The sequence below is a fragment of the Microcaecilia unicolor genome, chromosome 5, assembly GCF_901765095.1.
Source record: "Microcaecilia unicolor chromosome 5, aMicUni1.1, whole genome shotgun sequence".
NCBI lineage: Eukaryota > Metazoa > Chordata > Amphibia > Gymnophiona > Siphonopidae > Microcaecilia > Microcaecilia unicolor.
Window position 1 is genome coordinate 50,977,485 of NC_044035.1, and position 16,307 is coordinate 50,993,791.

General features: G+C 42.5%; 1 protein-coding gene across 1 annotated transcript in view; it reads right to left on the reverse strand.

Annotated features, from left to right (window-relative positions):
• The window catches only part of SLIT1 (slit guidance ligand 1), a 584,144-nt gene that overhangs the window by 350,948 nt on the left and 216,889 nt on the right, over positions 1–16,307 (reverse strand). The window lies entirely within an intron of this gene.

The following is a 16,307-nucleotide window of genomic DNA, read 5'->3' on the forward strand; positions in this document are numbered from 1 at the left end:
GAATGCTTTAGAGAATATGCCTAGATGTAATTTACTGCGTGAATTTTTCACACACCATATATAGACTCTAGTCCTATGTGTTTTTATAAAACAGCCTCACAAAACCTTTGCAAGATCTGGAAAAATTCTCACTTTTAAAGTGAGAAAAGAGGAAATCCTATGTCTAAAGAAAAGTTTTTAAAACCAGTTTTAGTCAGGGTCTAATGCCATATTCAATATAACAACTCGGGGTCCTTTTACTAAGCTGCGGTAAGTTTCTAATATGTGCGCGCTACCTGTGCACTAAAAAAATATTTTTTATTTTTGCATGGAGGGGGTGTGTCTGGGGGGGAGGGTAGAGAGTGAGCATTTCAGCAATAATCTTTTAGCACAGCTACATTACGATTCCCACACCCATGGAGGCAGTGCTTGCAAATCTATCTCCTGCATATTCATTGTGGATATCCTGAAAACCTGACCTGCCTGCGGCTCTCGAGGACTGGAGTTGCCTACCCCTGCCCTAACCGATCAATGCAGGATTACTGCATGAACCCTTACCACCTACAAAATAGGGGCCCTGTTTACTAAGCCGCACTGTAAGAGCGCTAGCATTTTTAGTGTGCACTAATGCTAGAGACACCCATAGGAATATATGGGTGTCTCTAGCATTAGTGCACACTAAAAATGCTAGCGTGCCTTAGTAAACAGGGCCTTAGGTGTTGGTAAGTGCTCACAAGATCAATTTTTTTTTAATGGCTCCGTGCTAATGGAAACATTAGCACATGGCCATTAATGCAAAAAAAAAGGAAAACCAGCCATTTTACTGCTCCAGTAAGAATGGCCTTAGGACGCAGAAAAACCCCCGTGTAAGGACCCCTTTGTTTCTTAATCAAGAGAATATCTTGATGCTTAATAATTAAAAACAATTTTAAAACCTGCAGAAATTGCAGGTAAGATACACCTGAGTACATTTTACACATTCTTCGGATTCAGTGTAAATGTAAGTACTTTACAAACTACACGTGATTTCTGACTTTATCCATGCTCTAACCAAGGGGTCCTTTTACTAAGCCACGGTGAAAAGTGGCTTGCGGTAGTGTAGGCGCGGGGTTTGGGCGCGTGCAGAAATATTTTTCAGCACACGTACTAAAAATGCCTTTTTAAATTTTTTTGCCGAAAATGGACGTGCGGCAGAATCAAAATAGCCATTTCATCTGGGTAAATAAATTTAAAAACTCTCCTCTTTATTACTACTATTTTCACTCACTACAAGCATACATACTTCCAGTGTTTTCACAGCTTTCAACTATTGTTTTGAGACTTCATTCAAGAGCTTTTTTTTTATTTTGCTGTACATGCATTTCATTTAAACAATATTAAAACAACACATTTTTATGTGGATAAGTGTAATAAAAGGAATAAAGTGAAATCCTTCTATGAGAAAAATAACTGTAAACAAAAAGAGCAAATTCAAAGAAAACAACAGCCATCAAGGGCAAACATATCTCTACCAGTATTACACAGAATCTCTTTGGTTCATCATCAAAAAATAAAAACATTTTCAAGTAAAAAAAAACCCCCCAAAACTCGATAGCTCAGAATTTGACGTTTATGGAATTACATGCTTATAATTGTAAACTAGTATTAAATATCTATGATCAGCCACTGTTCTATCAAATTGCTGATTTTTAGATTTCTGTTTTATAAAGTTGACCTAGGTGCCTTCACTACAAAATACCAACACAATATTATCTGGATGCTCCATTGCTCTCTAATGGTGTGAATATAGCACATAAAGGTTAACATAAACCCTAAAATCTATATATGGCACCTCTCAAGATGCATGTGCAAATTAATTGGCTAATGAGTCAATTAACATCAATAACGGGGCGCTAACAACCAATTATTGAAATTACGTGGCCACTCATTTAAATCTGCATGCACATCTAGCTGCGTGCTATGCTATAAGGCATGGTGCCTATTTCTAATAATTCATAAGGAGGTGTGGCCATGGGAGGGGCATGGGTGTGTCAGGGACATTCCAAAACGTTATGTGCGTTGATACAGAATACTGCCTCAGTGTGTCTAAACTGGGTACAAAGGGGTCCTTTTACCAAGCTGTGGTGAAAATGGCCCGTGGCAGTGGCAGGGGCCATTTTTCTCGTGCGCTAGGGCCCTTTTTTACCAAAGCAAGTAAAAAGGCCCCCCCCCCAATGGCCATGAAGTAAGATTATTCTTACTGCATAGTCAAGTAGGGGGGAGGGGGAGAACTTACCACCACCCACTGAGGTGGTGGTAATGGCTCCCGCGGTAACCTGGGAGTAACTGGGCAGTGAGTGGCGCTGCACAATTACTGCTGGGTTAGCGCTGTGCTAGAAATTTGGAAATATTTTCCAGCATGCATATTCGAGCCAGAACTACCGCTAGTAGCCGTGCTGGGCCAGCAGTAGTTCTGGGCTGCCACGCGGCAAGCCTTTCATAAAAAGGTCTCAAAGAATCTTATATTTTGCAAATATCCGGTGAGTTCTGTGTGGATTACAGAGTCAAAGAAAAACCAGGCAGCCCCTGGGAGCTAACAAATTATTGAAAACACTGCATACAGGCACTTTTAAACTTTTCTCCAAAAGACAAAGGGACTCCTGCTGCTGAGTTTCTGACAGGCAAGTCCAACCTCCATTACTTTTTACCCCAAGAAGGGGATAGATGTTGCTCTACGGGTACATAGAGGGCTCATTTTGGCAAATCTCTTATTCTTATCACCTGTGTACAGCACTACGTACATGTATAGGTAGTGCTTTTCTAAAATCCCTTACACATGTAATCTTTCTTACATGTGTAGATTGTGCCTAACACTTCTAAAATGACCTCTGTAATAACATAACGTACAAAAGACTTGTACATTTTTCTTATCCCAACATAAGCAGTGCTTCACTCAATTGAGCATCTTCAGGGGAACACCTTTTAAAATATGTTCTAGCTTCCAAAATTACACTATCGAAATAATAATAATAATAATAATAATAATAATAAAAACTAGAATTAAAGGGAGAACTATCACAAAAAATCATTACTCAAAATCCAAATCATAACTTTCTATTATCATAAACAATCAGAATTCACAAACAATAATGGTCTCTTAACTGCAAGAAAGAATTTTTAGACAAGGATATATTTATAGGCTAATCATCAAAAACTTATTAGACTAATAAGTTTTTATTCCACAATGTTTAGGCTGCTACTTGTTAAGCATAACCGAGGAGTAGCCCAGTTCAAAATTTCAACATGCTAACAACTGTAGCCAGACAAAGAGGCTACAATTCATACAAAATAAATTTAAATACATGTGTTAATTAGTGGATTTATGATCTATGCAGGTTATCAATAGAAATCAAACAAAATAAAACATGGAAAAGAAAATAAGATGATACCTTTTTTATTGGACATAACTTAATACATTTCTTGATTAGCTTTCGAAGGTTGCCCTTCTTCCTCAGATCGGAAATAAGCAAATGTGCTAGCTGACAGTGTTTATAAGTGGAGGATGTACCAGTGATTTCACAGTGACAATACTGAAAGGTAACTTTAAAACCATACAAGAACGTAAGACCTTTGAAGTCAGAATGATTTAATATTTTAACACCCAACAGAAAGGACTTAACAAGGATCTGGGGTTCCTAACCCATTATAAACCATAAAGCTGTATGTCTCTGTTGATCACCCCACCCCTCACCTATCCACACCCATCCTGTTAGAATATCAATGAAATGCTTTGATGTCCCCATGCATACCTCCTACCCACCCCATCCTCCCACCCTGTCAGACTGTCATAGTAATGCTTGAATGTTTTCACTTATATACACTGTCAGCTTGCACATTTGCTTATTTCCGATCTGACGAAGAAGGGCAACCTTCAAAAGCTAATCAAGAAATGTATTAAGTTATGTCCAATAAAAAAGGTATCATCTTATTTTCTTTTCCATGTTTTATTTTGTTTGATTTCTATTGATAACCTTAAGAGTGGACTAACACGGCTACCACACTCCTCTACTTATGATCTATGCAGAAACCTGTGAACTCCACCCATCACTTTCCAAACTATGCTCCTTTACATGCCTACCAGCAAAGTACAGGCCATTATGTCATGCAATGTACTGTTACAGTCGTATTTAATAAGAGGCCATTTACACACATGCAGCAGCCTTTTATGCATGAAAATGGTTTAGAAAATTACCCTCAAAGTGTAAACTGACCTATCTTCATTGAAAAGCTCCACTTCCATCTAAAGCATCGAAGAAAAGTGACGACCAAATAACAGGACTAAGTGCTCCTGTCATTCCCATCACACCACATCATAAAAAAAAGAAAAAAAATGGCTTTTCAGTTTATGTGGAACTGTCCATTTGGAATACATTAGCTTCTGTTAATCCCCTTTTCAAATTCTGCTGTCATCTATGCCTTTCTCCTCTCTTCCCCCCCTCCCACTCACGTGCAACGACATTGTCATTCAAGCAGTTATTATAATCAGTTTCAGTCTGCACCTAACAGCTTTGCCAAGGGTGAGATGAAATAATTCTACTTTGAATGTTCATATACATTTGAAAAAATACCCCAAACCAAACAACACCTCCCCCCCTGTTTACAAAGCCGTGTGGCAATGCCGACACAGCCCATTCAAAGTGAATGGTCTGTGCTGGAATTACTGCACCGGCAGCCGCTAGCGTGGATTTGTAAACAGGGGGGCAAAGGAATACCTAGTACCTAAAGAGAAAACGCTTTCATGTTTCTCCAAACAGTTGTGCACCTAGGGACCCTTTTACCAAACGGTGGTAAAATGGGCCTTGAGGTGGCGTCAGCACATGGGTTTGACGCATGCCAAGGCCCCCTTTTACTGCCACTGGTAAAAGGTCTTTTTTTGTTTAAGGAAGGAAATGGCCATGTGGAAAGTTAAACACTGTACAGCATCCTTAGCCCAGCTGTCCCAAGGATCAGAATTCCTGATGTGGAGACTGATCAGGGGCCTTGCACATGGCAGTGCACTACCAAAGCTGGCAGCCTTTCATATTTATTTATTTGTTGCATTTGTATCCCACATTTTCCCACCTTTTTGCAGGCTCAATGTGGCTTACATAGTTCCGTTTACGGCGTTAGCCGGTTCCGGTCTGAATAAATACAATGAGTAACGAATACACAAGGTGATGTTGTGGTAGAATGAGGTACATGTGTGATAGGTATAATTGGGGGGAAATTAGAAAGGGAGAGGAAGAGTCATAAGTACTCAGTGTGACATATTTTTAGTTAAACAAGCCTCACCAGCTTATCAAATTATTAATAATATTGTTTGATATCAGGGGCGTAGCCAAACTTCGGCGGGAGGAGGGTCCAGAGCCTGAGCTGAGGGGGCACATTTTAGCCCCCCCCCTGCCAACCCCACCTCCGCCATTGCTGACCCTGCCGGCGCCACCAACTTTGCCCCCCCCCCGCCGACGACCCTCTTGACCCCCCCCCTCCCGCCGCCAACCCGCCATCGCCTACCTTTGTTGACGGGGGACCCCAACCCCCGCCAGCTGAGGTCCTCTTCTTCTCTCAAAAGGCTTCCTTCTGTTTCTGATGTCCTGCACGTTGTACGTGCAGGACGTCAGAAACAGAAGGAAGCCTTTTGCAAGAAAAGGACCTCGGCTGGTGGGGGTTGGGGTCCCCCACCAGCAAAGGTAGGCGACGGCGGGTTGGCGGCGGGAGGGGGGGTCAAGAGGGTTGTTCACAGGGGGGTCCAGGGCCAAATCTATGGGGGCCCAGGCCTCCTGGCCCCACGTAGCTACGCCACTGTTTGATATATCAAATTATTTTATTATTAAAACAGCAGCATTTCCAAACAGCTCTCAGCCACAACTCTATAAGCCTTAAAAGACGCGGGAGGCTTTTAAAATTAATTAATTAATTCAGTCACACGTCTCAACACACAATAAATTCCTAAAATTCACTTAATCCATTTTAAAACAGGCTTTTCCTCACAGCTACATTTCAGCACTGCACCATGTGCACTGCATCTCGTAAGAAGGACTATACGCATGCTTATATTTTAGAACAGTGCTTAGAACATAAGACTAGTCATACTGGGTTAGACACAAATGGTCCACCTAGCCCAGTATCCTGCTTCCAACAGTGGTCAATCCAGGTCACAAGTACCTGGCAGAAACTCAATCAGTAGCACCATTCTATGCTACCAATCCCAGGGCAAGCAGTGGCTTCCCCCATGTCCATCTCAATAGTTGACTATAGACTGTTCCTCCAAGAACTTGTCCAAACCTTTTTAAAACCCAGATATGCTAACTGCTGTTACCACATCCTCCGGCAATGAGTTCCAGAGCTTAACTATTCTTTGAGTGAAAAAATATCTCCTCCTATTTGTTTTAAAAGTATTTGTATGAAATTTCATTGCGTGTCCCCTGGTCTTTGTACTTTTTGACAGAGTGAAAAATCGATTCACTTCTCCTGGAGGCACACCTAGCCAGTCAGGGTTTCAAGATTACCAGGATGAATACGTTGAGACAGATTCACATGCAATGGAGCTCTACTACATGCAAACCTATCTCATACATATTTATTGTGAATAGCCTGAAAACCCAACTGGCTAGATGTGCCTCCAGGAGAGGGTTGAGAAGCACTTTCTTAAAAGATAGAAGATAAATGCCAAATTTGAGAATTGGGAAATATGCTGTTTAAAACTGTGGAGAAAATTAAGGTGGAAATAGAGTTTAAATGGAAATACAAAACTTACTCCTGGGCAGTGGCGTAGGAAGTGGGGTGGTCCGCCCTGGATGCATGCCGCTGGGGGAGGGGGGGGGGTCGGCTTCGCTGGTTCCCTGCTCCCTCTGCCCTGAACAGGTTACTTCCTGTTCTGGGGCAGAGAGAGCAGGGAATCAATGGAGCCAACGCAGCTCCCAGCGACATGCACTCGGGGCGGTTCGGCCCTCCTGCCCGTCCCTCGCCGCTTTCCCATGTAAGTACGTGCTCTGGGGGGGCGGTGCGCTCCAGAGGGGGGAGGGTGCACTCCAGAGGGGGGAGGGTGCGCCGTGCTGCACCCGGGGGGTGGGGGTGCGCAGCGGCGACCCGCCCTGGGTGTCAGCTGCCCTCGCTACGGCACTGCTCCTGGGGTTTAGCTATTAAATTAGATGACTGGTACATAAAGAGATAAAGTGATGTATTGGAGAAGGATGTTTCAAAACGGGTGCTCTCTTTTAAACAAAACTTTACAAATAAGGATTTTTAAACATACAGTTAAGATATTACTTGAATGATCTGCAAACTAGGTCCCCTCACAAAATAATTAAATCTCAGCTAAATCAATTTCTTCTAAACCCTAAGGGCATTCTTAATCAGTCAACTATCGATTTCTTCTGGACTGGAAAGCTTAATAACCCCAGTTGATCAGGTTAAGACATGTTAATGCCTTTCCGCAAGAAGAAATCAAGGTTGAGGTATTTAATTTTACTGAATGGATATGTCTCTAAAGGTTTCATCGTCTAGGTACACAAACTTGAGTTTAAAGTCCTGCAAGAGTGGTTACTATCCTCTGCATGAATCTTTATAATAGGGTGCATACATTCAAATCAATGCTGAAAATATGAATGGGGGCAGGGATGGACTTGTTTCTTCATTGTCTTCATGCACCTGCACCTATTAAATTGACCCTTTACTTCTGGAAATTTTCCCAATGGGGGTTCAGGAAAACAGGTCCGAAAAAGACTTATTTAGAGGCCCTTTTACCGAACGGCAGTAAAAATGGCCCATTTCCCTGTTAATGGCCACACGCTCATTTTCCCACTATCACATGGCCATTAGCATGTGAGCCCCTACCACCATCCATTATGTAGGCGGTAAGGGCTCACGCACTAAGCAAGTGCTAATTAGTTAGCACGTGGCAATGTAGCTGCACTAACCATTTAGAACAGAACACACCCACTCTCTGCCTCTAGACCCACCCCCACGTGGGTAGCCTGGGCATATGGAAAAATTACTGTGGGAGGCCTAAGCATGCCCCATGGTAAGGGATTTGTTTGCCTAGTTCTTTCGTGGCACAAAATGTATTATGTTAAAGTGAGTGCTTTTGTTTTGTGCTGCAATATGTTTATGGGCACCATTATTTAAAGGGACAATGGCAAGCAACTTGCTTCTCACAGGTCTCCCACTTAGCCACCTTTCTCCTCTTCAATCTGTTCAAAATTCTGCTGCATGCAGTGGTGTGCTGGAGCAGGCTCTCACAGGCTCGCAAGAGCCGGTTGTTAAGTTTTTAAGAATTTTGGGAGCCGGTTGTTAAAGTAGGGCCCTCCATGGCTACTTTAACAACTGGCTCCCAAAATGTGGGCTTGGGCCCCCTGCTGAATTCTCTTTTACTTTGCTGGTGGGGATGCTGAGCCCTGCCAGCCAAGTAAATAGACTACTGCTGCTCCCCACTCCTTGTTTCCAGCTCTGGGCAGCAGGCTGAGACTTCTCAAGCATATGAGAGAAGTTCCAGCATGCTGCTCAGAGCAAGACGTTGGGAGTGGTGGCTGCCAGGAAAGGTATGCCTAGCGTGCCTGCACGAAGGGAGGGAGGAGAGAGAGGCAAGTGTTGCTCCCCACCCCCGGCCACCCCTGGCCCTTCCAACTGCAGAGCTGGCTATGTCCGGAGAAAGAGCCTGTTGTTAAAAATTTACCAGCACACCCCTGGCTGCATGACTAATATTCCGCCAATGTCGCTATGCTCATATTAGCCCTCTCCTCAAGTCACTTCACTGGCTCCCTATCCATTTCCGCATACAGTTCAAACTCCTCTTATTGACCTATAAGTGCATTCACTCTGCAGCTCTTCAGTACCTCTCCACTCTCATCTCTCCCTACATTCCTCCCCGGGAACTCCATTCACTGGGTAAATCTCTCTTATCTGCACCCTTCTCCTCCACCGCTAACTCCAGATTCCGTTCCTTTTATCTTGCTGCACCATATGCCTGGAATAGACTTCCTGAGCCGGCACGTCAAGCTCCATCTCTGGCCGTCTTCAAATCTAAGCTAAAAGCCCACCTTTTTAATGCTGCTTTTAACTCCTAACCCTTATTCACTTGTTCAGAACCCTTATTTTATCATCCTCACTTTAATATTCCCTTATCTCTTATTTGTCCTGTTTGTCTGTCCTAATTAGATTGTAAGCTCTGTCGAGCAGAGACTGTCTCTTCATGTTCAAGTGTACAGCGCTGCGTAAGTCTAGTAGTGCTATACAAATGATAAGTAGTAGTAGAACAATAAATGAAACAGCACATTTTGGAATACCTGTATGTGGGGATTTTTGAAGCACCTATATTAAATTGGAAGGGGTTTTTTTTGCTGATGATGAAAGAGTAAAGGACCATTTACATCCTTGCAGCTCTGTGAATCTGCTTAGATTTTGAGCTGTTTGAGGCTTTATCCTTCATTATTTATATTGGTCGTTTTCCTTAAAGTGGTGATTTGCTAATCCACACCTATTCAGTATTGTTATTATGTTAAAGTGAACCATGGAGGAATTGACTTTTGAATTATGATTCTCAAAAATAACTTAGTGCCACTTTTACTAAGCGGCAGTAAGCCCGACGTGGGCTTAACGCTCGCTAAACAGGAAGTACCGCCAGGCTACCGCAGCAGCGCGTCACATCTGGCGCTATAAAAATATATTTATTTTTGTAGCGCCACAGTGTACCTGGCAGTAATCGGGCAGTGCCGTGCGCTGCCCGGTTACCGCCGAGTTAGTACAGGAGACCCTACCGTTACCTTAATAGGTGGCAGTAAGGGCTTTACTTGCCGCATGGCCATTTCCTGCAGGAGAGACTTCCCTTTTTCCCGCTGCGGTAAAAGGGGGCCTCGGCGTGCATAAAAAAAATATGCGCGGATGCCAGCGCAGACCCCCCTTTGCCGCAGCTTGGTAAAAGGGGCCCCTTAATGACATTTGAAAAAATCACTGCTTTTCTACATAAAAGAAAAGCCAAATCAAATGTTACATGTTTGTTATCCAAAATAGAAAGGGATTCCAGCCCTCTTCAAATTTCACCTCATATTTTATCAGTTCAGATGTTATCTTTTTCATCCTGTAAATATGTAACTCTTGCTTTAGATTTGATATATGCCTTCTTTCCTTTTAGATATGGTCTCATTTTCTGTTTTATTCATTGTTAATAGCCATGCAATGTTTTTGATTAGGAGTGATATACTTATAAAAAACGGAATTAAAAAAAAAAGATTTGAAAACAAAAAGCAAAACAAAACGAAAAAACTCAAAACAAATTAGAAAAGTCAAACAGACAAATTTGGGAGCGAATAAAGAAGGTTTATCTATTGTCTTTCAAGCAGACCAAAACATAACTCCTCATGCATTATTCAGATAAAATGACAATTGAATAACAATTGCCAGGGCATCCATTACAGAAAGTGAAATAGGACTGTCAAATATAACAACAGCTCTTGTAAAAGTGAGCGTAAGGCCTGATATTTACATCCAGAAAATTCTGCTGCAATATTCTGTATAAATTAAAGATGGCACACAAATTCAGTACAGAGGTTGCTATTATGTTTATCTGTTATGCTTGAAGGTAAAATTTGAATATATAGATAAACTATCTACTACCACTACTTATCATTTCTATAGAGCTACTAGACGTATGCAGCGCTGTACACTTGAACATGAAGAGACAGTCCCTGCTCGACAGAGCTTACAATCTAATTAGGACAGACAGACAGAACAAACAAACAAACAAACAAACAAACAAACAAGAGATAAGGGAATATTAAAGTGAGGATGATAAAATAAGGGTTCTGAACAAAGTGAATAAGGGTTAGGAGTTAAAAGCAGCATCAAAAAGGTGGGCTTTTAGCTTAGATTTGAAGACGGCAAGAGATAATTGCTTGTTATTTCCCAGTTATCAGCACTGATTGACTCGTTATTCAATTAAGTTGCATGTGCAAATTGAGTGTGCACTCAAAACTTATGTACGCAACTCAAAATGCCATATACAGAATCTGGGGATAATTGCACACATAACTTTCAAAAATAGCAACACATCAATGTGTAAATGTCACTAATTCGCCATGCACACACGCCGGCACTAGGTGCCATTCCACAAAAAGTGCAGCTAAGTTGCTTGGTACATAACTCATGGGGGGTGTACTCTTGGCAGGAGCAAGGACATGTCATGGACATTCCACCAAGCAATGTGCTCATTTCAAGATAAACCCAGGCATGTCAACTTATGCCAGGCGGGATCTGTCACACCTAGGTTTTAGCATGCCAAAGTGACTTTGTGCCATTATTCTGTATTAGCTTGATGCATCTTAATGTCATTTTAGAATTAGCACTAAGTGTGCTGTGGTTCCAAACACAGCACCAAGTCTACTGTTATTCCCCAAATCTTTAAGGTAGATTCAATTCAAAGAGAAAGGTTTTTAAGGAATAATATATTATATGATGGTATTGTTGAATCTAACCCTAGCCACAACATGACAACTACACTCGTATAACCCTTCTCCCTATCTGTTTCCATATACAATTCAAACTTCTCTTACTGACTTACAAGTGTATTCATTCTGTAGCTCCTCAGTATCTCTCCCTACACTCCTTCCTGGGATCGTATGGTAAGTCACTTATCTGTACTCTTCTGCTCCACTGCCAACTCCAGACTCCATTTTCCTTTTATCTTATGCCTGGAATAGAATTCTTGAGTCAGTATATCATGTTTCTTCTCTGACCCTATTCAAATGTAGGCTAAAAGCCCATTTTTTTAGAGGCTGCATGCAACTTTTAACCCCTTATTCATCTGTTCATTACTCATGTCTGTTTTAATCATTCCCACATTACATAACTCTTTAATCCCTTATTTGTCCAGTTTGTCTGTCTTGAATAGATTGTGAAGTCTGTCGAGCCTCTTACATGCTTTGTTCACAGTGCTGCGTATGTCTAGTAGTCCTATGAAATGAGTAGTAGTAGTGGAAGGAGAAATCTGTGCTGTGTTCTGCCTCATGGTTCAGTACTAATGCAAGTGTTGATCAATCTCTTTATCAGTCCCTTTGTTGCATTTATACAGAGTGTAGGAGTAAATAGTTATTTTTATGCAGATGACATATATGCCTCTTAATTCTTGGATGAAACCCATAAGCAAAGGCATTTTACAACCTTCTAAGTCATTGACCATGTGAATCATAGGCCACATACATAAACCAGATGTCTCACCTACCATCAGGGCTGCCGAGGGGGGGGGGGGGGGCAGGGGGGACATAATTCCCCGGGCCCGGGCCTCCAAGGGGGGCTCGATGCCAGGGTCTCTCTCCTCCTGCTCCAAGGCCGCCGGAGCTGCAGTTCCCAGTCTCACCTGCCTGCCCTCAGCTCTGTCAACAGCCCCCCTCCGTCCACCACCGGGCCCCCTGCATTCAAATCGGCAGCGCCTCACCTCCATGTGAAAGCGGCAGGTTGCCTCCCTTTGGGCCTTCCCTCACTGTGTCCCGCCCTCGTCTGATGTAACTTCCTGTTTCCGCGAGGGCGGGACACAGGGAGGGCCCAAAGGGAGGCGATCTGAATGCAGGGAGCCCAGTGGCAGATGGATAGGGGCTGTCAACGGGGCTGGGGGTGGGCGGGTGGAGACTGGGGACTGTGGCACCGGCGGCCTGAGAGCAGGAGAGGTAGGCGACAGTGGTAGCGATTGGGGGGAGTGGCGAGGGCCCCTGGGGGTGGCGGGGGCCCCAAGGGGGGCGGCAGCTGCCCCGGGCCCGGCTCAGTCTCTCGGCAGCCCTGCCTACCATCAGGGGGTTTCCTATGTCCTTGATTCACTCTGTAAAGATCCGACAATGTCACTTTGACTCCAGGCTTATGTGAGGAAGCGCCTAGGCAACCTTAGTTTCACTTAAGGCACAGCCTCCCCAGGCCACCTTAACAAAGCTAATTCTAGGAAGCCTAGGCAAGGAGGGCTTGGTCCAGATCAGGGAGGATAAACTTTCTGAGTAAGAGAAAGTCATGGAGTCCTCTGGAGTAGTGAAAGGAAGACTCCAAGCAAGATCTTGCCAGCCATAGGTGAGGGAAGCCTCCAAACCCTGCCAACAATATTTGAAGGATATTAAGGACTGCTAAAAATAGAAGTTTGAAATATTACATCCTGCAATGTCGGACAGGCTTCTGTATATCTTGGCAGAGACTGCTAGAGAACCTTATGAGAATGAACTGGTAGGCCTGTTAGGGATCAGGTCTCTGTTGTGCTTATATTAAAATAATCTTCATATTGATTCTGAATTGCCAGCCTGAGAAGGAAGACAGGCTTGTTGAGGCCGAGGAGGAGGACCAAAGGAGTTAGCCAGGCTAACTCCCACGGTCAGCACTAAAACTGGTTATTCAATGCTGGGCTTTCTGGTGACCGGCATTGAATATCCTTTTTAATTTTGTCCAGTTTGACTTTGACCAGTCAAGCCAATATTCAGCGCTGGCCGGTCAAAGTCAAACCAGCCAAAGATAGAATCGCCTTTTACACAGCCAAATATGGCCACTAAAGTTAAGCAGCAATATGTCGAAAATTGGCAGACAGATGGTTATATAACCCAATATAACCGGCTAGCCGCTAACTGGTCATGTCCCACTGAATATCGGCAGATAGCCGGCTACATGGCATTTAACCGGCCAGGTGCTGATATTGGCCTGTTAAATGCCTTTGAATTTTGGAGGGATTTTGGGTGCTGAACCTAACTATATGAATAAAGAATTTGTTTTGCTGCCTTTAAACTGTGATTTGGCTCTGTGTTTAAAGGCCCAAAAGCTCCAGTGCTCACTCACACTACCACAAGCTTACTTTTGAGAACCAAGTTTCGTGTGCAGTAAAATCATGTAATTTTGCCTCTGTCAACCTCACTCCTTCCATTCTTTGTTTGGCAAAACTGTGATAAGGATTTAAATCTATACCTTCATACTTACTTGTCTGGACTATTGTAACACCCTATATACTAGGGCTCAATTCTAAACTCAAACGGCTTCAAAATGTGCAAAACATGGCTGTTAAGCTACTTTATATAGTGAAAAATGTGATCATGTCACACCCTAAGACTTATTGTATCTATTTAAGATTTTATTTCTTGCCCATTAAAGCTTTCTAGTTAAGCCTTCCTTTGTATATGGCTAATCACCTTCTGATTATGACTTCTAATTATCTCATCCGATTGCAATATGAAAACCAGTGTATTCTTCCCTTGTCTCACGTGCTTATTTTACATAGTAGATGACAGCAGATAAAGACCTGTGTGGTCTATCCAGTCTGCCCAACAAGATAAACATTGTATGAGCTACTTTATATGTATGCCTGACCTTGATTTGTCCTTACCATTTTCAGAGTACAGACTGTAGAAGTTTACCCAGCACTAGTTTTGCTTCCTAATTACCGGTGTTGCCACCCAATTTCCGCTAAGCTTCTGTTGATCCATTCCTTCTGAACAGGATTCTTTGTGTTTATCCCACGCATTTTTGAATTCCGTTACCGTTTTCATCTCCACCACCTCCCACGGGAGGACATTCCACGTATCCACCACCCTCTCCGTGAAAAAATACTTCCTGACATTTTGCCTGAGTCTGTCCTCCTTCAACCTCAATTCATATCCTCTAGTTCTACCGCTTTCCCATATCCAGAAAAGGTTTGTTTGCAGATTAAAACCTTTCAAACATTTGAACATCTATATCATATCACACCTGTTTCTCCTTTTGTCCAGGTATTCATGTTCAAGTCAGTAAGTCTCTCCTCGTATGTCTTGTAACGCGAATCCCATACCATTTTTGTAGCTTTTCTTTGCACCGCTTCAAGTCTTTTTACATCCTTTGCAAGATACGGACTCCAAAACTGAACACAATACTCCAGGTGGGGCCTCATCAACGACTTGTACAGGGGCATGAACACCTCCTTTCATCTGCTGGTTATACCTCTCTCTATTCAGCCTGGCATCCTTCTGGCTATGGCCACCACCTTGTCACACAGTTTCGTCGCCTTCAGACCCTCAAATACTATCACCCCAAGATCCCTCTCCCTGTCTGTACATATCAGACTCTCACCGCCTAACACATATGTCTCTCATGGATTTCTACTCCCCAAGATCCCTCTCCCTGCCTACGCATATCAGACTCTCAAACATACGTTTCCCGTGGATTTCTACTCCACACTTGCAAAATGGCATTTTTCCTTATTGCTCTTGCCCTTTGGAATTATCTACCAGCAAATTTGTGAATGGAGGCCTCATATCCAAAACTATAAAAAGGCCACACAGTTCATTTATGAGATTCCTGTGTGGAACAGTATCACAAGTGGTTCTTGATCACATGATAGGACAGAGAGGGCTCCAGACTTAGACAGTGAGAGTTCATGCATTCTACCCTGGGTTGGAAAAGATGACTAGTGGGGTTGTAAAATCTAGATTCACATATTATATCCAACACTAGGGATGTGCATTAATTAGTGTACATTCAGTTCAATAGTGTGCATTAAACAATTTAGTGTATGCTAAATCAATCTGAGGCCCATTAAAAAGTTCTAATTTGTGTTGAAATCTTTTATCAACACAAATGTGTGAAAAAAATTAATATGTTAGAATGAAAAGTAAAAAAAAAAAAAAAAAAAAAGACCCAAAATTGTTTCTTTGTGCATCCCTTTCCAACCCTATCACCTCTAGAGAGGGAAATCTGGGGGAAAAAATTCTCAAGAATAGCACCATCTGTGAAAGAAGTGAGTTACATCATGAAAATTGCCCAGGATTGTTGGGGCTTTGCATAATAATCACTCCTCATTCTTGCAGCAAATCAGGCGTGTACATTATAGCTAATTTAGTTGCACTTCCCCCGGGTGACAGAACATCTGCGCCAACTGAGCAACCACCCAAGACAAATTTCCATTAGTATTTCATTTTCATTCCTTGTATTTTAAGGCTTCACCTGGTCTGTGGAACTGCTGCCGTAGGACAGGTTTTACTCTGTTTAGCCCTTGTGATTTTTGGCACTCAATGTCCTCTAAACCAGCATGCTCCATCATGCTAAATCCTTAATATTTAGTCTCTGTTCGTTGTGCATCAACTAAAAAATTCTTCTTGAATATGTGTGTGCGATCTTTTATTTGTGTACAATATCACAAGAGAAAGCAATTTGTAAATATTACTATAAATCTTTCACTTTATTGTTTTGTTTTAATTTTAGCTTTTTGGGGTGGGGTAGCCGTGTGGGCCAACACTTCACAAAACCAGAACACTGGACCAGTGATTTCACAGTAAGAATACTGAAAGGTAATTTTAAAACAATACAGGAACGTAAGACCTTTGAAA